General features: G+C 34.9%; 1 protein-coding gene and 1 long non-coding RNA gene across 4 annotated transcripts in view; one reads left to right on the top strand and one right to left on the bottom strand.

The window, feature by feature from the left end:
* LOC141554716 (uncharacterized) overlaps window positions 1-16382 on the bottom strand; it is a 29927-nt gene extending 13545 nt beyond the window's left edge. Inside the window, exons 1-2 of the long non-coding RNA XR_012485925.1 lie at window positions 16245-16382; window positions 6465-6579 (exon numbers count right to left, since the gene is read on the bottom strand). This is a non-coding gene — a long non-coding RNA (uncharacterized LOC141554716). The remainder of the gene's footprint in view (window positions 1-6464; window positions 6580-16244) is intronic.
* Window positions 1-25355, top strand: part of EML6 (EMAP like 6) — a 284438-nt gene that overhangs the window by 14385 nt on the left and 244698 nt on the right. The window lies entirely within an intron of this gene.

A 25355-nucleotide genomic window follows, 5' to 3' on the forward strand; every position in this document is an offset into this window, starting at 1 on the left:
TCAATGATCTCTTAATTGTCAAATCCAATGGAGTTCACTCAGTCCTTCATTCTACTTGACCTTGAGATTTGATACTGTTGATCATTCCTTGATTTTGACACTCCTTTTTTCTCTCTGTTCCTGGTTCTCTACTTACTTTGTGAGGGTCCTTCTTAGTCTCTTTTGCTGGTCTTCATCCTGATCATGACTTCTAGAGTTTCATTCTAAATCTTTTCTTTTCCATATATGTTGCTTCAACTTGGTGAGCTAATAAATTCTCATAGATTTAATTCCCAACTCTATGCTGACAATTCTCAAATCTACATATCCTGTCCCAACCTCTCTGTTGACCTCCAATCATGCTCAACAGGTCCAAAACTGTTCTCATTATCTATTACCTTAAACTACCTTCTCTCTTAAATCCTTATTATTTTATATTAATAAATTACTTATTAGTGCAACACCAATCTCCTAGTCTAATCTATGTTTCATCATTTGATCCTCACTCATTTCCCATTTCCAATCTGTTTTCAAGGTCTGATCTCTCCACCTTTGCAACATCTTTCAAGTATGTCTACTTCTTTAATATTACCACTAGTCTGATGCAGGGCTTCATTACTTCACGCCTAAACTATCATATATTCCTTACTTCTCTACCATTTCCAAATCACTACTAAAGTGAGTTTTCTAAAGAATGTATTCCACCATGTCACACTCACTACATAATAAATTCCAGTGGCTCCCTATTACCTCCAGGATCAAATACAAAATACTCTATTTGGCATTCAAAATTCTTCAAAATTTAGTTTCCTCCTAACTTTCCAAGCTTCTTACTCCTCACTACCTACTTTTCAGTCCCATTGACAGTAGCTTCCTTTCTTTTTCATGAAAAGACAGTTCAATGCATATGCTTTGATCCAGCAGTGTCTCTATTGGACCTGTACCCCAAAGAGATCATAAAAAAGTGAAAAGGACCCACATGGGCAAAAATGTTTGTATAAGCCCTTTTTTTGTAGTGGAAAGGAATTGGAAAATAAGTGAATGCCCATCAGTTGGAGAGTGGCTGAATAAGTTATGGTATATGAATGTTATGAATATTATTGTTCTATAAGTAATGATCAGGAAGATGATTTCAGAGAGGCCTGGAGAGACTTACATGAACTGGCTAAGTGAAGTTAGCAGAACTAAGAGAACATTGCACATAGCTATAACAAGATTATATGATGATCACTTCTGATGGATATGGCTCTTATTAACAGTAAGGTGATTCAGGCCAGTTCCAAGGTCTTGTGATGGAGAGAATTATCTGGACCCACAGAGAGGATTGTGGGGACTAGATATGGACCACAATACAGAATTTTTACTTTTTTGGTTGTTGTTTGCTTGTGTTTTATTTTATTTCTCTTTTTTATCATATTTTTCTTGTGTGGCATGATAATTATGGATATATGTGTATATATATCTATATCTATAAGAATTACACATGTTTAACATATATTGGATTACTTGCGGTCTGGGAGGAAGGGATGGCAGGAAGGGAGGGAGAAAATAAATTGGAATATGAGATTTTGCAAGGGTGAATGTTGAAAACTATTTATGCATATGTTTTGAAAATAAAAAGTTAAAAAAAAAAAAGAACAAGGCAGTTCTTTTCTTGGGTTTGGGCAGTTTCTCTGCCTTTTTTTCATTCCAGGAATGCTTTCTTTCCTCATCTCTGCTTCCTGGCTTCCTTGGCTTCCTTTAAACCCCAATGCCATCTTCAATAGGAAGCCTTTCCCAACCTTTCTTAATTCTAGTATCTTCACTCTATTAATTATTTTCTATGGATCCTGAGTATAAGATGTTTGCAAATATTTATTATCCTCTCCCATTAAATAGTTAGTTCTTTGTAAGGAGAGTCTGTTTTCCCACATATTTTGTGGAAAGTTAGTCAATATTTATTAAACACTTATTATGTGCCAAGCACTGTACTAAGTGCTGAGGATATAAAGAAAAGTAAAAGATAGTTCCTGCTCCAAGAAGCTCACAGGCTAATGCAAACAGCTATATGTAAATAGGATTTATTGGAGATAGTTAACAAAGTGAAGACACTAGAATTATAAGGGATAAAGAAGGGTGTTTTGTAAAAGATATACTTTTAGTTGGAACTTGAAGGAAATCAGGAAAGCCAGGAAGTAGAGATGTGGAGGGATAGTATTTCAGGCATATGAGACAGGTAGGGAAATGTTTTGGAGTCAAGAGGTGAATTGTCTTATGTTTTATGTTGTTGTTGTTTAATCATATCTGACTTTCCGTGTCTTATTTGGGGTTTTCTTCTCCAGTTAGTTTTACAGATGAGGAAACTAGTCAAACAGAGTTAAATGAATTACTCAGGATCATCTAATAAATGGCTGAAGTCAGGCTTGAATTAAGATCTTCCTAATTCCATTCCCAACATCCTCTCTACTGAATCATTTAGCTGCCCCAATTATGTTATATGAGGGACAGCAAAGAGGCTAGCGTCATTTGATTGAAGAGTATGTGGTACTGAGTATGGTGTGAGATGGTCTGAAAGGTAAGAGGAAACCAGGTTGTGAAACACTTCAAATGTCAAGGACAAGATTTTATATTTGATCTTTGAGATGATAGGGAACCACTGAAGTTTATTGAGTAGCGATTGACATCATCAGACTTGCACTTTAGGAAAATCAATTTGGTAGCTGTATGGTGGATGGACTGGAGTGAGGAGACACTAAGCAGGAAGCCCAATCAGTAAGCTATTGCAATAATATGAATGTAAGGTGATAAGGCTTTGACTAGCATGGCAGCAGAGTCAGAGGAGAGAAAGGTTGAGTATGAGTGGGGATGTGTGTAGTAGGCAAAACTGATAGGGTTAGTCAACAGAGTGAATATCAGGAGCAAGGGAGAGTAGAATTCAAGACAACACGCAGGTTGGGAGTCTCAGGGACTAGTTGGTATCTCTAAAAGAAATAAGGAAGTTAGTTCAGAAGAGGAGAAGATGTGTTTGAATATGTTTAGTTTAAGATGTTTATGGTACATCTAGTTCAAAATGTCTAATGGGCAGTATCACCCACACAAACACACACACAACATATACTATATCTCCTATATCTTTATGTATAAATGTGTATATATATTTATACACATATAGGTATCTTATATCAGTTATAGAAAAATAACTAGCTGGGATGAGTGGATTAAGGGAGGGATTTTGAGCCTAGGTGATACATAAGCATGTTTATAAGGAGTAGGGAAGCAACCAGTAGACAAAGAATGAAATAAGTGAAAAAGTAGGAGTAAAAAAAAAAAAAAAAAGCAATCTGCTAGAGAACAAAGGATAGAATGATATCACTTGTGCATGTAGAAGGGTTTGCCTTGAAAAGGAGAATAGCCACCTCTTCCTGTAAGAGAGTGATAAAGGAAGAGAATGATAGAAGGCATCTGGGTGATGTGAGATGAGGAAGAGAGAATAAGAAGGAGAATTAGAATGGCATCTTTTTTTAAACACTTCAAGAAAAATTCCTGGCAATCTGTGGGTTAAAAAATACATTAGTTTCTCAGTGATAGAAATTAATGGCTTAATAGAAATTGGTTCATATCATTGCAACATAAAGTTCATTGGCACATGACTAACATATGTAAAGAATATGAGGGAGGGAAAGGTATGTCAAGAAGAAAAATTACCTTTAAATATTCTATAACAGAAAAATTTGAAACATTTAACTCAGTGAGTCTTCCTAACTCCAGGTCCAGTGCTCTATCCACTGAATCATCTCACTGCCCTAGTTATCTTAAATATGGGACAACAAAAAGACTAGCATTGTGTTACCCAGAGAAATCATATTTTTATGTTTCCATAGTACAAAGTATTCTTTGAGATAAGAATTCACTTTTGTGGATTCTGGGAGTGAAATTTTGTGAAATTTTTATTAGTTAAGTTCTTTTCAGATGAGAATTTTATGTCATTTGGAACATTCATTTTAAATAAAAACTTATGCTCCAAAATGATACAAATATGCAAGAAAATTATGACCATGCAATAAATGTTTACTTATTTTATTCAGAAATAATGTTTTGAATTTTGATTTTAAATGTCATAGTAATTTTTTTAGTAAAGTTGGTGAAAATTAACACAATATAGATGACACTTTTCCTGAAGAAAACCTCTTCTGAATGCTTAGTATTTCTGGTCAGTATCTTCTATCACCTTACCCTTGAAACTTCAAAATGTGGATATAAATATTTAAGTTTTCATAAAATATTCATTCCCAAGAGTGTTTCATAATAAAATCATAATCAGAATAGGTGTCATTTATGTAGGGATGAATTGCTAAGGAAGATAATACTTTTGCATAAATATAACTGGAGTGACTTTGTTCCACAGCACTACACACACCCTTTCCTTAGGCTATAGTATTCCTGTCTAACATTTAGAGCAGGAAAGTTGGTCTTTGACTATCCTTTTTCCATGCCTCTTTTCCTTTGCCTTTTTTCTTTTTCATCTCTGTTTTAATCCTACAAATAAAGTATCAGGGTTATTTTGGTGGAAAATAAAGCTGTGTGTGTGTGTGTGTGTGTGTGTGTGTGTGTGTGTGTGTGTGTGTGTGTGTGTGTGTATAAACAGTAAAATTGATGGTGACACTTTTGGCCCCAGAAGGATGAGTGATCCCTATTTACTAAGAGGCCCTTCTCAGCTCTGGAATTAAGTATGTATGGTAGATGTAGTTCTGGGTATGAATTCTAGAGAGAGGGATTAAACTCTTTCCCCTTAGACTCAGTCTCTTTAAGCCCCTACTCTGGTGCTCTGGGAGAATTACTTAAAGCTTAGATTTCAGTCATTTTTAGGGTTTCCACAAAGGTAGGGGATGTGTTAGGTTATTCAATATGCAATTTAGGTCAGACATAGTTATTTATTTCTTCAATATAAAAAGAATGCTAGACATGAGAGATTCAAAAGCATGCATTGACAAAAGACTTAAAAAAGTAGCAGTAATAACTAATAACAGGAAAGGTAAGTGGTATGATGGATAGAATACTCAGCCTGGAGTCAGGGGAGAAACTCATCTTCTTGAGTTCAAATCTGGCCTCAGACAACTTACTAGATAGGCAAGCCACTTAACCCTGTTTATCTCAATCTCCTCATTTGTAAAATGAGCTGGAGAGAGAATTAGCAACTACTCCAGTATCAATGCCAAGAAAACCTCAGATAGGGTCACAAAGAATTAGACATCACTGACTGAACAACAAAGAATACTGCTATAGTCTTCTAAGAAACTGACTCTTAAAACAACAAATTCTGAAACATTTGGTTGACTGCTAAATAAACATTTCACTTTTGATTTGGTTCTATACTATCTTCCTCTAAGGTGCAGAAAGAATCGCAAGCTATGCCAGAGTCTGAGTTGTATCCTCTTGCTAATGGTCATTATTTCTAAAAAATGACATAATAGTTGATGGGCTTCCTTTCAAAGTACAGCCAGCAGTAGGAACTCATAAGAATACTTCCAAGGCTGGATACATTCAACTTAGGATCTCTGTTTGGTCTTCTATGCTCAGGAAAGAAACCCAAAATGGAAGCAGCCACCACAACCTCTGAGATCCAGTCTCAAATTCATCCAAACCAGCATTTTATGTTGGCTGCTATATGTGATTAGGTAGCCATTTTTGGTGGAGTGGAAAAGCTATTACCTCCTTTTATACAATCTCAAGACATGAATGAAGAGAGTAAGGGAGGAAATTAACTATCCTTTTTAAAGCCAATCGCCTTGATTCAGATACTTCTTGATATCATATTGGCACCAAGGGAATGAAAAGAGTTCCTCATTCTCCCAAAGTGCCAATCAAAATAACTACTACCTTTGACTCTGGAAATGCCATGCCAGTTGGCTATTTTATTGTTCCATTCATCATTTTTGTAACTTCCCAGACCATAATTGCTTTCCCTATGCACTGTACTCCTATATTTGCTGTCTCTTCCATTAAGCTTCTTGAGGGCAGTAACTGCTGTTTCAAATTTGAATTTTTATTCACAGGGCTTAGCACAGTGCTTGCCTCATAGTAAGTATTTGATTTTTTTCATTCATTCAAAATGACTTGACATCTTTTTTGTATATTATTACAATTAATACATTCTTTTTATAGATTGTCAGAGGCTCTATACAAGTCTTGACAAATTCAGCCATGTCAGAAAAGTTTCATTTATGGTTCTGGTAACAGATCACATCTGACTTCTAAAGATTAGAATAACTAAATATGGAAAAGCCATTTGGCTGTGAATGGAAATAAATATTTATTCATTGATTGATCAAAGTCACTTTAGTATTCTTGCTATAAGTAAAATGAGGCAGAAGGAAATTATAGCTATATTGAAGGGGAATTTACAGGCTGTCCTTAGAAAGCAAAGGAGCTGGTTCTATTTTGTGCCTTAAGGCAATGTAATCTGTACATAGACCATGTTCTCTTATCTTTTTCAAATTAATGCTTACCTCTTGGCTCAGGTTGATGCTAGTTAAGAAGAGACGGAATAGGAAAGAAGTTTTTGATGATCTGAATGTATCCTCCTCATTAAGAATCTTGATGAGCCTGCTCTAGGCCTGGTAGCTACAAGAAAGGATAGAGAGAAATATGAGAGTCGGATAATGGCAAACAAAATTGGTTTCTTCCCCTTTATCTGCTGCCAGTAAATTTCAGATCTCCTGATTGTCATGCAAGAGATGGGGACATTTGGTGGCTGTTTTGGGAGCCAAGTTGGCTAAGTGCTATGTGGGCATGAATAGACCAGTGGCAACTGCCTTTGGATTGAGATTATGGGACTTCTTTGAGATTGGCCAAAGTGCCTGTAATTGTGACATTGGTTACTGCTGCTGAGATCCAAGTCTCTACCTGTTGAAAACTTAGACTGTTGGAGACCAGGGCTTCAGAGGAGATATAAATTGTAGTGCAGAGGCAGAGATTGGATTATCTAAAGGGAGAATTATTAATCCTTATATTGGTACCTTTTGAAAATTCCACTGACTAATGAACAAGGAGTGGGAAGACTGGTATCTTCCAACACTCTTCTTTTGCTTTCCCTTATCATCTAGGAGCCCAGATATATACACTTTCCCCATCATTGCTTTTCTATAAATATGATTAGTTTGGAAGTTTCCTCCTATCAATCTCAAAGATCTTGGAAGGAAAAGTAAGAAAGGTTTGGGAGACAGTGGCACATGGGTAGCCCTGTATATATAGGCACTTAATTTTTTTTTTTATTTTTTTTCCATGTTCCAACTGGCCTTGAAGGCCTGAGTAAAATTCTGGCCTCAGACACTTAGTACTTCCTTGCTGTGCAAGTCACTAGACTCCAAATGCCTCAGCAATAAAAACCACAACCAAACAAAAAAGACATTTTTTACATGTTTGATGTGCTTTTTGAACACACTACAATGATTAAGTATGGCAAACATAGGGAGCTCTGACCAGAGAGAGAAGATTTTAGATGTGGAGACTCTAGGTTTACTAATAGATTGTAGAGTTCACTATATAATCTATTTTAAAACATATAATCTATATTATTATATTTTATTTCATCTACTAGATAATTTCAAATTAATCAGAATGGGTTTTTATTGTTTATCCTTGTCGATGAAGTAAGAATACTATGGGCTTTAAAAAGGTCACTGCACAAATATGCCAGAAAGGAGTTGAGGTGGCTTCTGGCCCACCTGATTAAGGGGCATGCTATCTGGTGAGCAACTCTGATATTTTATTATTTTTCTAGATAATTAATAGCACCATAATATTACTCTGTAGGCTTAAGGAAAGCAGCACAGGAGTCCATTGGGTTACATATAGTTTAGAGTACCACAAGTATCACTGGTGTCACATTTAGCAGAAGCAGTTTACAAAGTGTTACAACAAGAAAGAACATAATTTCAAGGGATATTTAGTCATCTTTCTTATGGTAAAAAACAACAACAAAAAAACCACTACTGTGAAAATAATTACAGTTTATATATTAATATGTGTCGCAATTAGAGAAATTCTAAAGGAACATAATACTCTCTAATTTAAATCAACATGTACTTTGGTATTTCATGACCTCAATTCAAAGGTAGAAATAGATGAGGATAGGCAAATAAATATTTTAGATAATATGGCTCAGGTGTAAAGAGTTCTATAGATCAAAGATTTCCTGATTTCCTTCCATTTACTACTTGTGTGACCATAGACAAGTCACTTAAATATTCTGCAGTGTTAGTTCTATCAGTAATTAATCAAAAAACATTTATTAAAAACTTAAGATAAAGCATTTATTAATACTTACAATACAATATAATACTATACAATATGATACTAAACCTATCTGCTAGGTATTGTAAAAAAGTATTGAAACTACAAATACAAGCAAAAAGCAGGATAGTCCCTGCTGTCAGTAACATACATTCTAATGGGGAAAAGAATACATAAAAGAAAACTAAAGGAGAGGGGTGGGGTAGGGAAGAAATCAAGTTGGGAGTAAGCTTGGATTGTGTGGGGGCTTTCTCAACTGAAGGTTCCCAGCAGAACTTACCACCAGAATTGCCAATTTGTGAAGACAGCCGTTGGGTTGGAGTTCTAGAAACCCAGGGAATCATGGCCTGAACTAGGTTTGGAGTAAGCATCGTTGGCTTGGGTTCTTCCTCAAATGAAAGTTTCTGGATGAACTTGTCCAGAAAATACAGTGGAGGGAAAGATGTCAGTGACTGATAGATAAATGGAGTATTTATTAAGTGTTTATAATGTGCCAGGCAGTATACTTAAGTCTGGGAGATACCTGATGTTAAGGAACTTACATTCACATGGGAGAAGCCAATCAAGGGAAAGCTGAAAGAGCAGCATGATTTGAAGCTGATAATTATGAGGTTAATTAAACCCCTAGTTCTAGACAATATAAGATGAAAGGTCATCTACCAGAACCTAATTAGAGTCATTCTGGGACCTGGATTCTAAGTTTATGATGGGGAAGAGGTGGAACAATGACTGGAGATAATGTAGTATGGTTTGGAGATTGTTGTCACGAAGTGTTCCAGGCATTGTCCTTTTAGGGCCAATTTGTTCAACTCCTTTATTTGCTTTGTATCTTTGGCGGTGGAGAGAGAGGAAGGAGGTGTAGAGATTCCTATATCTAATCCCCTGATGGAGACCGGTGACTCCAAAAAACCAAGAATAAAGACTTTTGCTTATCCTGACTCTGGCTGATTCTAAGATATCCAGGGTCTCACTTTCTGCATCTTTCATCTTCTGGTGTATTTTAGCAAGAATGTCAAGATTAACATAACTCAGTTCTTCTAGTAATACCATCACTCCTTGGTCATTGGATAAGCATGTCGTCATTTTTTTTTTTTTTTTCCTGCTGAGGCATTTGGGGTTAAGTGACCTGCCCAGGGTTACACAGCTAGGAAGTCTGAGGTCAAATTTGAACTCAAATCCTCCTAACTTCAAGGCTGGTGCTCTCTCCACTGCGCCACCTAGCTGCCGGTCATAATTTTTCTTAATTAGTGGGTCATAATCACTGCTTCTTTTTTTTTCCTCCAGGAACCTTGTATAGTCACAACCTATGTGGGTGAAGCTCAGTGTTGGAAGAGAAGCCTTTAAGGCTCTATTAAGTGAATGCTGAGGATACAAAGACAAGCACAAACATAGTCTCTGTTTTCAATTCCCATTTCTAAGGGGGAGAAGATATGTAAATAAGTATGTGATATGCCTATAATCAGCTGGACTCAAAGGAAGTGTTTTCCTTCTGAATAACTGGGCCAATTTGTATACAGTTCCATATATGGTAAAATGCAAACTGCTAAACAAGATACATATTTTAAAAATATGAGATGATGAAAGTTACTAATGACTCATAATTAATGATGGATTATTCTATCCAGAGCACAACATACTAATTTTGGTTGGAGAGTTCTATAAAGCAGTTAGAAATTAAAAACTTAAACAATAAGTAGAGACAATAAGTTGTTGCCATATTTTCATGAGGTTATAAACTAAGGGATTGTCCCTTAGTTCTTTTGTATTCTTAGCACTTAGTATAGCTGCTGACACATAGCAGATAGCTAATAAATGTTTCTTCACTAACTAACTATTGTCCATGGCTCTACAGTGGAAAGAGAATTGACTCTGGAGTCCAATAACCTGAATTCAAATCCAACCTTTGATGCTTATAAACTGTGTAGTCTTAGAGTCACTTAGATAAACCTCAACTTCCTCAAATGATTTCACTAACTAGCCTCTGATATCCTGTCTAGCTCAAGATCTAGGATCCTAGAATAATCTGTTAAGTGAATTAATTTAACATATAAAAGATACCTGAAATGCTGGAGATAAAATTTCTGGAGATAAAAATGTATTAAATACAGAGCTTTACGAAATGATAAAATCATACCCTCAGGAAAATTGTATTTGATTTTGAAATCTCTCCTCCATTGTTTCTTTAGGAATACTACCCTTGGTCTTTTTTAGCTTCCATTTAGCAATGGCTTTGAAGTTTCCAGAGCACTTTCATGTTCATGGTCTCATTTGACATTCCCTACAGTCTCATATGAGATAAGTACATGCTTTATTCTCATTGTTCAGACAAAGATATCAGAGAGTCCAAGAGATTTCCCAATATCACAAGCCAGTTGGTATAAGAACTCAGGATTTTAAAGTTTTGGTACATCTTAAAGGGATTTAAAAATTTTGGAAAAAAGAAATAAAATTTGCAAACAATTTCTGATTCAAAATATACTTATCAGGACTTGCAAATATTTAGGTTCAGAAGGGTTGTTACTTTTGGAATTCTTAATTTCCAGAACTGCTATTCCTATAAGCAAAGGTTACTCTTAAATAGTCCACAAAGGTCAAAATGATGGGCTATTGCTTAAAAAGGTCTCACTTTTAAAACACCCAATCCTAACACACACACACACACACACACACACACACACACACAATACACGCGTGTGTGTGTGTGTGTGTATCTATGGATTGATCTATCTATTTATCATCTATATTCAATAATTCCTCAGAGATTTGTTACCCTCAGAGAAGGTAACATACTGATCAAGTATTGGGGTTGGAGTCAGTAGTTTGGGATTCAAATCTTGAGAATGTAGGTTAGTGAGAACATTCAAAGACTTTGGAGTCAGAGGTTCAAAATCCTGCAGCAGATATTGTGTGAATTTGGGCAAATCCCTTCACCTCTTAAGTTTGCTTAACTATAAATAGCAGGGTGTTGGATTCAGTGATCTTTAAGATTTTTCCCAGTTGTAGATCTATGATCCTAAATTACTTAATCTGTCTGGTTTTCCTACTGTACCTAAGAATGAGGTGAAAAAGTGCTTGGAAATATCACAGTGCTATGTAAATATATGAGTTATTATTATTAATAATCTTTTTGGAAAGATTAGAAAAAATCAGTAAGAATAAGTATAATAAAGTAGCCATAAAACAAGCATTTTCCTACCCAAACCAGGCTTCTAAAAATAGTATCTTTAGAAATGAATGAATGTACCAAAATGACCTTGGCACTATTTATAGATAAAGTAAGTGATGGTCTACCTGGCATTTTTTAGGGTACTTTGGTACCCCACCTCTTTCCCCACTTTCCCCACATACTTATAGATACTTGAGGTTTCCTTAGTAGGAGAAAGAAACTGCTCTGAGTTGGAAGGATCAAATGAGATAATATTTATAATGTGCTTAGCATAGTGATGTTAGCTGTTATGATGATGACCTAATCTGAAGTCTTTCTCTGATAGTAGGTTGTGATAAAATTAACAAAAGTAAGATCATAGAGAAATTTAATACCTGGAAAAGAGGGAATTAGGTAGCAAAGAGTAGAAAAGGGAAATAAGCAAGGGAAACTGAAGGCTCTTGAAGAAACAAATTTTTCAGATTCCAGTTTTACCTTGGATTGCCCTTATCAACCTGGTCAGGCAATAGGATTCCTCAGTAAGACCTTAAAAACCTAACCTATTGAAAAAGTGAGGGAGCACTTTCTTTATATCCCAAAGGAAAAGACAACAAAACCAAACACATCTGAGACACTATATATATTAAAATTTTGTTCAAAGGAATTTCACTATATTGTTTGACAGAAGTGATCTGTGTTATGTTGTCTCTTTTATCCTCCCAGAGAATGGGCGTGGGATAATGCAAGGGGCTTCTGGAAGAACCACTTCAGCCAATGAGCTTGCTCCTTCTATCAAGTCAACCTGAGTTCTCACCTTGTAATTGTCCAGACAACCTGAATTCTCACCTTGTCACTGTCCAGACAACCTGAGTTCTCACCTAGTAATCCTAACATCTCCCCCTTTCTTTTGATTTAGAACATAGGACAGTCATGACCTTGAAACATAAATCCATCAATATGGGAAGTATTACACATAATTACATAGATTACATAAGCACATAGTAATATAATACATGCTAGAAGTATATAACAAATAACATGATAAAATAATCATAAATTGAAAATTTATAAATGTCCATAAGTCCATTGTCCATTAGTCTCATCTTGTGTGAGGAAGTCCAATGATTCCTGCTGGTTTTAAAGTTCTTTAACAGTCTTTTTATTAGCCATGCTCTTTCGGTGTAAGATGTTTCTTAGATCTTCTCCTTTATTTTGAAGTCTTTCTCTTTTTCTGTCTCTCTCTGATGGACAAGGCAAATATGACTTATATATGAATACTGTATCAGAAGAGAAAGGAGGGTTCAACTATTTTACTATATTGTCAACATCAAATAATATTTGCCAGAATCAGGGGTAAATAGAATATTATTTATTTGACGATGCTGAACCTGACTTTTAAAAACTTTTAAAATAACCTATATTTTAACTTAATATTTAAGTAGGGAGATACAACCCTCCCCTAAGTAAGCTACCATCATTTTGTTTTAATAACCTATATTTTAACTTAATATTTATTTTAAAAACTTTTAAACTCTGACTTTGGCAAGTCCTTTTCCTGTTGGCTCAATATTGAGCACTTGAGAATTGAGACAACTATCTTTCATCAGGCAAACATTTATTGATTTTGAGTTTTTTTATATGCTGTGATTCAAAAAATCTAAGTTTCATATCAAGGTACATAAAATTTAAGTTTTCAATAGATTTTGATTATAATATTTCAAACAGTTCAGAATATCAAATTATATGCCATTTTTATTGCCAAGTTATTACCAACATTTTTAGGCACTTTGCATAAAATCATTTGTTTCTAGGACCCATTAGTTAATGTAGCATATGTTGCTTTAATGTAAATTCACTTATTTTCCTAGCACAATGAAGTACTCTAGATAATATTTGTTCTTTCATGTACCTCAATGATGCAGTTTTTCATCAAAAGAAATCCAATCTGGTCTCATTATTATCTCATTATTAAATTATACTAAATTTCTATATATTATTGTAAAAAAGGTAAAGTATTCACATATTCTTCCTCATCCACTGTCTAACCTCCCTCCTCAACCTCAATTTGGTTCAGCAAACAATTGGAAGATATAGAATTGTAATCTAGAATTACAATTGAAACTGTTGTAAATTTCCTCTACATCTTGGTAAATTCATTTAATATTTCTGTCTTGATTTTTTTATATAGGTTAAAATATGCTTCACAGCTATAATTAAGATATTTGTTAATTTTTGTAGTCATCTCTAAAGTTGAAAACAGCTTATAAGAATATATCCACATTTAGTATTATTCTAAAATCAGAATATTAGAATTGAAAAGAACCTTAAGATGATCTAGTCTGCCTTGTTTTAATAATAATTATAACTGACAGTTATATAGCGTTTTAAAGTTTGTGGAGCACTTTATATACATTATCTTATCTGAGCTATACACCAACCCTATGAGAACAGGTCCTGTAGGCATCATTATTCCCATTTTCCTACTAAGAAACTGAGGCTCAGACAAGTTCAGTGAGTAGTCTGGGTCTTCCTGACTCTTAGACCAGAATTATATCCACTATGTCACAGAGAAGAGACCTTTCAGAGAGAAGTAATTTTCTTTATATCATATTTCTTTGTATCACTTATATATTTTTATATCATTATTCTTTATATCTTTATATCATATTTTCCCTAGTTAGCAACAGAACTTGTAGTTTTTCCTACTACTACTGTTACACATTTTTTATAGTTATTTATGGTTAGCAAAGCACTTAATAAAGGTTATGTCATTTTATCTGAGAGGTAAGTGCTGTTATTGTCCTCATTTTGCAAAGGAGGAAACTGAAGCAGATAGAGGTTAAGTAACTTGCCCAGGAGTCAAAATTAAATGTAGGTTTTCTTGGCTACAGAGCCAGTAGTCATACCTACTGCACCACTGAGGTTGGTACTGTTGGGTAAATATATTTGGAAGTTTAATGCTGTGACTCAATAATATAGAACAGGGACAGCAAACAAAGGCCTGTGGGCCAAATCAGGTGAGTAGTCTGTTTTTGTGTGGCTTGCCTGCTAAGAATGTTTTTACACTTTAAAATACAATGAAACTATTTTTAAAATGTAAAAAAAACATTCTTAGTTCATAAGTAGGGCAAAAACAAAATAGGCTAGATTTGGCTTATGATGTATAGTTTGCTGGCATCTAACATAGAAGGACACATTTATCTCATTAAACTAGTCTATATGTCAGTCACGTTGATTTTGTGCCTGTGAAACTTTTGAATGGTTTTTTTTTGTTTTTTTGTTTTTTTTTTACAAATCTGTTTCCTAAAATTATATAAATTTCTTGATTTCATTATAACAACATTTTATACAAAAGTGGAATGTGACTCCCTTAGAGGTGATGGGTGCTTCCTCTTCATAGGTCTTCAAAGCAGAAACTGAATGGCCATTTGTGAAGTATGTGATAGTGGGGTTTCTTTTCATATATAGGTTGGACTAGATGGGTACTGAGGTTTCTTTTCTTTTTTTTAATTTGAAAAAACAGAGGAAGAAAAAAAGGAAGACAGAAAAGTAATACAAAACAAAATAAAGCAAAATAAAAGAGAACATTGTCATGTGCCCAGCAGAACATCAAGGAGGATTCAAAGTATATAACAACAAATTACTAGATCAAGAAAGTATATATATTAGTAAAAGAAATTATATTCAGGAATGAGCATTTTTTCTTTAGTTCTTTGTAAATTGTCCTTTGGTTTTCTACTGCTCACCTTATTTACTTTATTCTTTTTTCCCCCTTTTCATCCCTCCCACCACTCCCAAGCAAGCTACATTGAGAAAAAATATATTTATGTATACATATATAGATACACATAGATAGATAGATACATACACTCACACCTGCTACACCCATTCTACATACACACACACATGTCTTTCTTATCCTTGTTGCCTTTTTAATTAAATCTGTTCCATAACTTGCCTTGATATTACTTAACCTCCTCCCACCCAAGGACCCGTCCTTTGTTTTCTTCCCTCATCCTTTGCTTCCCCATCCACCCATACCTCCCCCCTTATTTCTTTTTAGGAGGGTAATATATTCTTCATGGTATATATGTAGTGTTATCTATTGAACTCATTCCTGATGTGAGTAGGTTTTCAGAACAATGAACACTCTATGAGAGGGGGAAGCCCTCTATTACCTCTCTGTTTATTCTTCTTCTGCACATTATTTGTATAATATAATTGTTATTTTTATCTTAACTCTGTAATCTTTGAGGTATCCCATTGTTGATATGATTATATATGTATATGTATATAGATACATATATAAAAACATAAATAATTTGTGCATGTTTAAAGTTTGTCCATGTTAAGTTTCTTAAAGTTGATTTTTCATATTGGCTCTTATATGTTACATTTTCTGTTTAGTTCAGCTTTGGTTGAAAGAAATACTGAAAATCTGCAAGTTCATTGAATGTCAATTTTTTCTCATTCAGAATTATAAATAATTTTGTTGGATATGATATTTTTGGCCTCAGGCCTAGTTCTTTTGATTGGTAGATATGATTCTAGGACCTGCAGTGTAACATGCACTCCTGGCAGTTACAATTTCTAGTCTGCCCTAGGTCCAACAGAGTACCTTTGACCACTGACCAGTGTCAACTCTACCCGGCTCGCCTCCTCTGAGGCCTTCAAAGGTCTCTGGCCACAATCTCTTGAATCTATAGTTTAATAACCGGTAGCGCACTCAAGAACAGCCACGTGTAATCTTAAAAGCCTTTATTATACCTACTCACATAATGCCCTGACTTGTCAGCTCCTAGTGAACAGCTGGTCTGAAGACCCATGTGTTCTCTACCAAACTCCTTACCTCTCGGCTATCCATCAGCTTGGCTTGGCTACTCCAGGTTAGGGAGCCAGGTTAAAGAGCACCAGGTTAAAGAGCACGACTGCTGTCTGCAGTGGGCTTATAAAGGGCCTGTGAAGTCACACACACAGCCAACCAGCAAGAGAGTCGTCACCCATTACGAAGCTATCTCAATATGGCCAGGATCCCACCCACAGGGCAGACCTATATCCACAGAGATTACTTCTGGGCCACTCAAATCTCCTGTTGCACTGTTGTGCCACCCATTTAAAGGGCCCTTACAATTCCCTTCTCTTATTTTGCGGGAACTGCATCCTTACACTGCAGCCTTTTATTGTAGCTGCTGATAATCTTGTATAATTCTAATTATAACTCCAGCATATTTGAATTTCTTCCAGCATATTTTTTTTCTTATTACTTGCAAAATTTTCTCTTTGATCTGGGGTTTTGAAATTTAGTGATAATATTCCTGTCTGTTTTCTATATAGTATCTCTTTGAGATGGTGATTGGTGATTTTTCTATTTCTCCTTTCCCCTCATGCTTTATCATTCCAAGACAATTTTCTTGGATTATTTCTGTATTATTATATCAAGGTTCTCATTTTGGTCAGAATTTTTTGGCAGTCCAATTATTTTTGTATTTTCTCTTCTTGATCTGTTCTTATTTTCTTATAACATGTTTCATATTCTGTTCTATTTCTTGGTCTCTCATAGCTTCAATGTCTTCTTTTTGCCAATTCTAATTTTCTTTCTTTTTTTCTTTTGCTGAGTCAATTGGGGTTAAGTGACTTGCCCAGAACATACAGCTAGGTAGTGTTACATGTTGAGGTCAGATTTGAACTCAGGTCCTCCTGACTTCAAGGCTCCCAATTTTAATTGTCAAAGAATTATTTTCATCTTTGAGACTCTATACCTCATTTTCTACCTGGTTAACTTTTCCCCCTTAATCTTCTTGTTTTTATTGGGTGGTTCTTATTTTTATTTTTAGTTTTTCCTCAATGTTTCTCATATGATTTTTAATTTCTTTTTTGAGTTCTCTCTATAAATTCTCTCTGGGCAGGGAGCCATTTTACTTCACTCTTGGATAGAAGCTTTTTTTTTTTCCTTAATACTAACATGTCCTCCTCTGAAGATGAATCCCACTCTTCCCTATTCCCATAATATATTTCAATGGTGGGGTTCTTTCTTCTTTGCCAATTAATTTTTTTAATAAAGAAAACATATTAGTGTAAACTCCTCTAGTCATGTGGTGGGGGGATGGTGCTTCAAATTTCCCTTCATCTCTCCACTCTGACTAGGAACCTCAACTCAAAAGCTCCATGCTCCTACAAGGGCCCACAGCCAGCAGTGCCCCCTGCCCAGCTGCTGCTTCACTCACAAGGTGCTGGTTCCTTCTCACCCAGAACCCGGTCTCAGCAGCACAGCTGGACCAGTGTTCCCAATCTGTCAAGGTTCACTCAAGCTTCCTGGACTTAAACCCGCGACTCCACAGTCTGGGAGATTGTATCAAGAGAATCCCAATTCTTTCCCAATCTTCTTGATTTTTCATGAGTCTATATTCTCCCTGAGGCACAAGTTTGTCTGTTTTGGGAGGAAATTGGGGAGAACTTGAAATTTACCAACCTATTCTGCCATTTTCTCAGAATCCTCACCAATACTGTTACAAATATTTTAGAACATATAAATTTTTTTCCTTTTCCCCATCATCTTGGAAAACAAATTTAACAGTGGTATTGCTGGGTTAAAGGGCATACACTTTTATAATTCTTTGGACATAATTCCAGATTAATCTCCAAAATGGTTGGATCTATTCATAGTTTCACCAGTAGTGCATGTGTCCTAATTTTTCCACATCCTCTCCAACATCTGACATTTTTCCCTTCTACAATTTTAGCCAATCTGATAGGTATGAGATGATATCTCAAAGATGTTTTAATTTGTATTTCTCCAATCAATAATGACTTAGAATATTTTTCTTATGACTACATATAATTTTGATTTCTTCATCTCAGAGGATATTTCATAGCCTCTAACCATTTATCAATTAACGAATGACTTATATTCTTGTAAATTTGACAGTTTCCTATATAGTTGAGATATGCGACCTTTATCCAAGAAACTATCTATAAATTTCCCCCCCAATTTTCTACTTTCCTTCTAATCTTGGCTACATTGTTTTTTCTACAAAAACCTATTTGTACAAAACATTTTTAATTTAATGTAATCAAAATCATCTGTTTTACTTCTCACAATGCTCTCTTTTGTCTATTCATAAATTCTTATCCTATACAAGTCTGATACAGGTAATATACAAGTAATTTACCTATGATGTGATTTATCTTTATTTTATAAAAAGAATTTGATGGATAAGGAATGAGCTAATCTATGATGATAATAATGATAGTAGCTGACTTTTATTTTGCACTTTTAAGTTTTTTTAAATTAAAGCTTTTTATTTTTAAAATATATACATAGATAATTTTCTTTTTTAATCTAAAGCTTTTTATTTTCAAAATATATACAAAGATGATTTTTAACATTCACCCCTACAAAACCTTGTCTTCTAATTTTTTTCTCTTCCCTTCCCTTCACTCCCTACCCCAGTCAACAAGTGATCTACTATATGTTAAACATATGCAATTCCTCTCTATATATTTCCACAAATATCATACTGCACAAGAAAAATCAGATCAAAAAGGAAAAAAGGAAAAAGAAAACAAAATGCAAGCAAACGACAACAACAAAAAAATGAAAATACTATGTTGTGTTCTGCATTCAGTTCCCTATCTCTAGGTTCGGATGGATTTCTTCATCACAAGACCATTGGAACTGGCCTGAATCACTTTACTGTTGGAAAGAACAATGTCCATCAGAATTGATTATCATATAATCTTGCTGTTGCCATGTACAATGTTCTCTCAGTTATACTTACTTAGCATCAGTTTATGTAAGTCTTTCCAGGCCTTTCTGAAATCATTCTACTGATCATCTCTTATAAAACAATACTATTTCATAAAATTTATATACCATAACTTATTCAGCCATTCTCCAACTAATGGGCATCCACTCAGTTTCCAGTTTTTTGCCACTACAAAAAGGGCTGCCACAAACATTTTTGCACATATGGGTCCCTTTACCTTCTTTATGATCTCTTTGGGATATAATCCCAGTAGAAACACTGCTGGAACCAAATGATATACACACTTTGATAGCCCTTTGGGTATAGTTCCAAATTGCTCTGCATAGATAATTTTCAATATTCACCCTTGCAAAACCTTGTGTTCCAAATTTTTCCCCTCCCTTTCTCCTTCCTCTTCCCTAGATGGCAAGTAATCTAATAGACGTTAAACATGTGCAATTCTTCTATATATATTTCCACAATTATCATGTTGCACAAGAAAAATCAGATCAAAAAGGAAAAAAATGAGGAAAAAAACAAAGTGCAAGCAAACAACAAAAAAAGTAAAAATACTATGCTGTGATCTACACTCAGTTCCCACAGTCCTCTCTCTGGATGCAGATGGCTCTCTCCATCACTGACTTCAGTCATCTCATTGTTGAAGAGAGTCATGTCCATCAGAATTGGTCATCATATAATCTTCTTGTTGTGTTCAATTATCTCCTGGTTCTGCTCACTTCACTTAGCATCAGTTTATTTAAGTCTCTCCAAGCCTCTCTGAAATCAACCTGCTGATCATTTCTTACAGAACAATAATATTCCATAGCATTCATGTACCATAATTTATTCAGCCATTCCCCAACTGATGGGCATCCACTCAGTTTCCAGTTTCTTGTCACTACAAAAAGGGCTGCCACAAAGATTTTTGCACATATGGGTCCCTTTTCCTCCTTTGTGATCTCTTTGGGATATAAGCCCAGTAGAAACACTTATGGATGAAAGGATTTGCACAGTTTAATAGCCTTTTGGTCATAGTTCCAAATTGCTCTCCAGAATGGTTGAATCTGTTCACAACTCCACCAACAATGTATTAGTGTCCCAGTTTTCCCACATTCCCTCCAATATTCATCATTATCTTTTCCTGTCATCTTAGCCAATCTGAGAGGTGTGTAGTGGTATCTTAGAGTTATCTTAATTTGCATTTCTCTGATCAATGCATTTTAAGTTTTAAAAGGTACTATATTATATTCTTTAAGAGTATCACAGTTTTATTTGTGGGTCAAGACATTAGTGGGCATTGGATGTTTTTGCATTTTTTCTGGAAAGAAGTTATATTGAGATGTTTGTAAATATTTTCTCAGTATTTCATTCTTAAAAGGACAAATTTAGGACAATTTCTCATGTAGAATGATAGTACAGAGGAAACTGTGAACTATTAAGATAGACTCCCTAAAGCAGAATTCTAAACATCTAACAGAGAAACTCAAAGCAGAGTTCTTTTTAAGATAATTACCTCAGTGAGATTTTTAAAATAGGAAATAAAGTGGAAGGGACTTCTGAGATTATAAATTCCAACTTCTTATATTTATAGTTGAGGAAATTGATGCCTAGATAGGCCAATTATGTGAAATAAATTCTCATAGAGAATCAGTGGCACAGTCAAGGATTAATATACCCTGTGTTGTTTCCACTATACCACGCTTTCCTTTAAGTTGATATTATCAGATAGCTATCTTTGATAGATTTATATCTGAATTTTATATAGATCATTGTTTTTTCCTTCTAAAAAGCCAACTTGAAATAGATGATAATTTTTGTTTAATTTCTAATAGAAGAAAAAGAGAAGGGAGTGAAATGTATTAAGAAAATACAAAAGAAAGTTCTTATTTTATTAATACTGTTATGGAAATTGAAAACAGAATGAAAAATAATTTTCACATTACATGGTGTGCTTCTGAATCAAATAAGCAAAAAAAGAAATAAACTGCGATTTTCTCCAAGAGCAACCTGCTGGCATAAATGTGCAATTAAATTGATTCTGCCTTAGATGCAGATTTCATCAACTACTTCAGTCTGAAATAGAGTATTTATTTTTACCAGTCATCTAGATCTGTGAACTTTATACACACATACACACACACACACACTATATATATATATATATACATATATATATATATATACATATATATTAAATGCTATTGATACAAACAAAGACAAGACAGTCTCTACTCTCAAAGAGCTCAAAATTTAATGGAGGAGGGGAGGGGGTTAGGGAAGGGATAGAGGATGGAGAAAGGGAAAAGTTACAAACAACTATGTACAAATAAGATATATGGAAGATAAGTTGGGAATAATCAACAGAGAAAAGCCACTAGAATGAAAGGGGACTGGGAAAAGCTTCCTGAGGAAGTGGATTTTATTGCATCTTAAAGGAATCGGGAGATGGCCATGAGGAGAGAGAGATTTCTAGGCATATTGGTATAGTCATTGAAAATGCATAGAGTTCTTATCACTGGATTAGAGAGTATGTGGGGGTGAATAAAGTAAGAATACTGGAAAGGTGGAATGGGGCTGAATTATGAAGGGCTTTTAAAGATAAACAGATAATTTTATATTTGATCCTGGAAGTGATAAGTAGTAACCTTTGCACTTTATTGAGTAAAGGAATGATATGGTCAGACTCGCACTTTTTAGAAAGAGTAATTTAACAGCCATGGAAGATAGACTGCAATAGGGTCTGCTGATATCAGGGTGGTGGAAGTATCAGAAGATAGAATGGGGAATATGTAAAAGATGTTGTAAAGACAGAAAAATTGATGGGACTTGATAAAAGATTGATTTGAGAAGGAAGAGAGAATGAGGATACTCTCTCTTATGCTCATTAGCTCTTATCTGAATTATTTCATTAGCTTCTTAATTGGTCTTCCTATATCTAGTCTCTTTTCTCTCCAACCTATATACCACATAGCTATCAAATTTATATTCCTAAAATCCGTCTTGCCATCATTCTGTATTGCTTTTGGTATAAAAATACAGACCTGTGTTTTTAAAAACATTTTTAATCTATCTCTAGCCTAACATACATTACTTTCCTTAATGCTTCAGGTATACAGACCTGCTTTATGCTCAAGACGTTCCATTTCCCTGTCTTTGCCTAGGCTATCTTTTCTTTTCACTGTATGTTGGAACTTTTAGCTACCTCTAAGGTTGAGTTCAAATATCCCCTCCTTCCATAGAGTTTTCCTAATTTCCCCAGTTGTCAGATTTTTTTTCTTCATCACTGCGTTCTTATTTGTATGTATCCTATGTTTGTTTGTCCATGAACATTTTGTATTATTCTAGCAGATTATAAATTTACTTGAGGGCAGGAACTGCTTCTCTTTTTGTATTTGCATCCTTAGTATCTAGCAAAGTGCCTGGCACATTGAGTGTGCTTAATTGATTATTGATTCACATGTTCAATTTCAATTCAATAAATATTAAGTGGCTACCAAGCACTATGATAAAGACTGGGGATACAAATGGGAGGTGGGGAAATGTTGGAGTACACGGGAGCAACTTGACAGTGGCTACTGTAGATCCAACCCAGACCTGCAGAATGAATCTTCTCTTGTGAAAGGATGATACAAAGAGACAGAGAGGCAGTTGCATTGTCTGACCTCTCTCCTCTTCCCTCTGTCTCCAATTTATCTCATTCCCAGTCCTCAACATCTGTGTCAGCAAAGGCTGCCTTGCAACTCCTTCAGATATTATGATTCACAGTTATGGAGATTCTTGGAGAATTGACCTATCCTTTAACAGGGAAATCTTTAACTTCAAGGAGCTTACAATCTAATAGGGTAAGATCATACCTGAAAAGGTTGGATTGGGGTTGACAGAGGACTTGAGAGTACTTGCTGTGGGATATCATGTTCGATGGAGTTCAAATCAAAGTTACTGATGAAAAGTGGGGTGTCAGTTGGAAAGTTACAGATTTCAGTCCTTGTATAAAGAAAAACTTTGAGAGAAGTTTAGCGCTGTTACCTCCAGTGCTCCAATAAGAAGGGAGAGGATGCTAAGGGAGTTAAGAAGGTGTTGAAAATCCCAAACTGAGATAACAGCATGGTAATGAGGTTTCTTTTTATCCTAGATGGTGATCAGTTTATCCTAGATGGGGTATCATGTGTGAAAACTAAACTAGGCAGAACTGCTGGTGGAAAGTAGAGAGTGCATTCTGTGTTGGATCTAGTTGCCTAAAAACAAACAAATAAATAAACCAAAAAACTCCAGGATTGTAAGGATAATTTTTGTATATTATATAACTATTGTTTACAATGTTTGAAATAGAAATATTTTTACTGAAGTGAGCTTGATTGCCTGCATTGTTGATGTAAAAAGAAAGGTTTAAATTCATTGTCATGTACTTCACGTTATCTGGTCATTCTAGAGGCTGTCATCTGATAAGGGCCAGATATTCTTTCTCAAACATAAAAATTATTTGAATTTAATATAAATATATGGTGAGTTAATCTTAGAGGATATTATTAAATACAAGCTTTTCAAGATTTAAGTAATGGAAAACATAAATACAGGAAGACAGTGTTGAGCTTGTCTTTGGTATGGTTATGGTGGACCTTAATGTAGGATAGAAGAGACAGTAAGCAAATGACTTCATGTAGAATCCAGAGCACTTCACAGTAGTTTGAGAGAGAGATATTAGTTATTTTTTGGGACAAAAATAGGATTATAGTTCTTTGCTTCGACTGAATTATTTGTTCAGTTATTTTTCAGTCATGTGTAACCCTTTTTAACCTCCAGCTTATTTTACAGGTTAAGAAATTGAAACAAGGGGGTTTAGTGACTTGCCCAAGATCATACAAATAGTTCATGTCCCCATTCAGTTATAGTTACTTTAGCTTAAAGACTTGTTTCTTCCTTGTCTCCTCCACCCCCCAAAAAGGAAAAAGAAGTTATTTCTAGAAAGAAAGAGGCTAGTTACAAGCAATTTTTTCTTGACCAATTAAGTTGTACTACTATGGCTTTTATTTTCAAGTAAAAAACTCACAATTTTCTGGGTTTATTTTATAAATGCCTTTTGCAGCCTCAACCAAAACACTGCTGGGTTGGGATCTTCTTCCATGCTGGTGCAATTAGTCTTAAAGTTTTCTGGGTCAGGCATGCAAGCTTCATAATTGAAGGAAATGGTTGTAGCATTTTACTGTTGCTTTCTAGCTAGAAGGTATTCAACTTAATTTTTGAAAAATGGGACAGAAAATAATGTAAAAAACAGGATAATCCTTTGAACAGATACCAAGAAAAATGAGTAATCAAAATGTGTGTCATTGCAATATTTAGAATACTCATAAAGGCTATATATCTTGTATTTGATTAATATGAAAACAGGCATTTGCACATTATGAATGTAACTCAAGCTTTTGAACTTCGTTTTCCCTCCCCTAGCTTTAGGGTGAGTTCATTCTAGGCCACTTAGTTATTACAACTTAATCTCTTTCAAATTACAAGGATATTCATAGAGCTTAAATTAGGTAGAAACCTCACAGAATCTTAGATTTGATTTTTTTACAATTCTCTTCACTAGAAGGTAATGTATTTTTAGACATGATTATTTGAGAGAGAGAGAGAGAGAGAAAGAGAGAGAGAGAGAGAGAGAGAGAGAGAAAGAGTGTGTGTGTGAGTGTGTGTGTGTGTATGTGTGTGTTTGATATGATCACTTCTGTATTGAGAACAGTTGAGTAGTTTTTTCTAGGTTTGAAGATTTTTTGATACTATTATTCAATAATCATGCATCTATCATGTATCAGGTCCTGTGTTAAGTGCTGATGTTACAAACAAGAAAAAGAAAGGCAGTCCCAGTCCAGAATTTACAATCTAATGGGGAAGGACAATATTCTAAAGGAAGCTACAAAGATGATGAGGCACTAAAAGGTACTTGTTGCTGTATCTGGGGCATGATGTTTGCATCATTAAAATCATGCAGAGCAGCTGGTGGAAAATGAATATCTGGCTGGAAAATTATGAATCCTCTAGTGGGAGGCATTGGGAGGAGTTTTTGCTCTGCCTTTCAGCTCTCCAGTCATGGAGGAGAAACAAATGAGTGGATTGAAGAGTTGCTGAGTACCAAAGCTGAAACATTCTCCATTATGAGATTTTTGATGTTGAGCTTATCCTGAGGGAAGCCTGACCTTCAAAGGATTGAAACTTAAGTAGAGAAG

This window comes from Sminthopsis crassicaudata, chromosome 2 (assembly GCF_048593235.1).
Source record: "Sminthopsis crassicaudata isolate SCR6 chromosome 2, ASM4859323v1, whole genome shotgun sequence".
NCBI classification, from domain to species: Eukaryota; Metazoa; Chordata; class Mammalia; order Dasyuromorphia; family Dasyuridae; genus Sminthopsis; species Sminthopsis crassicaudata.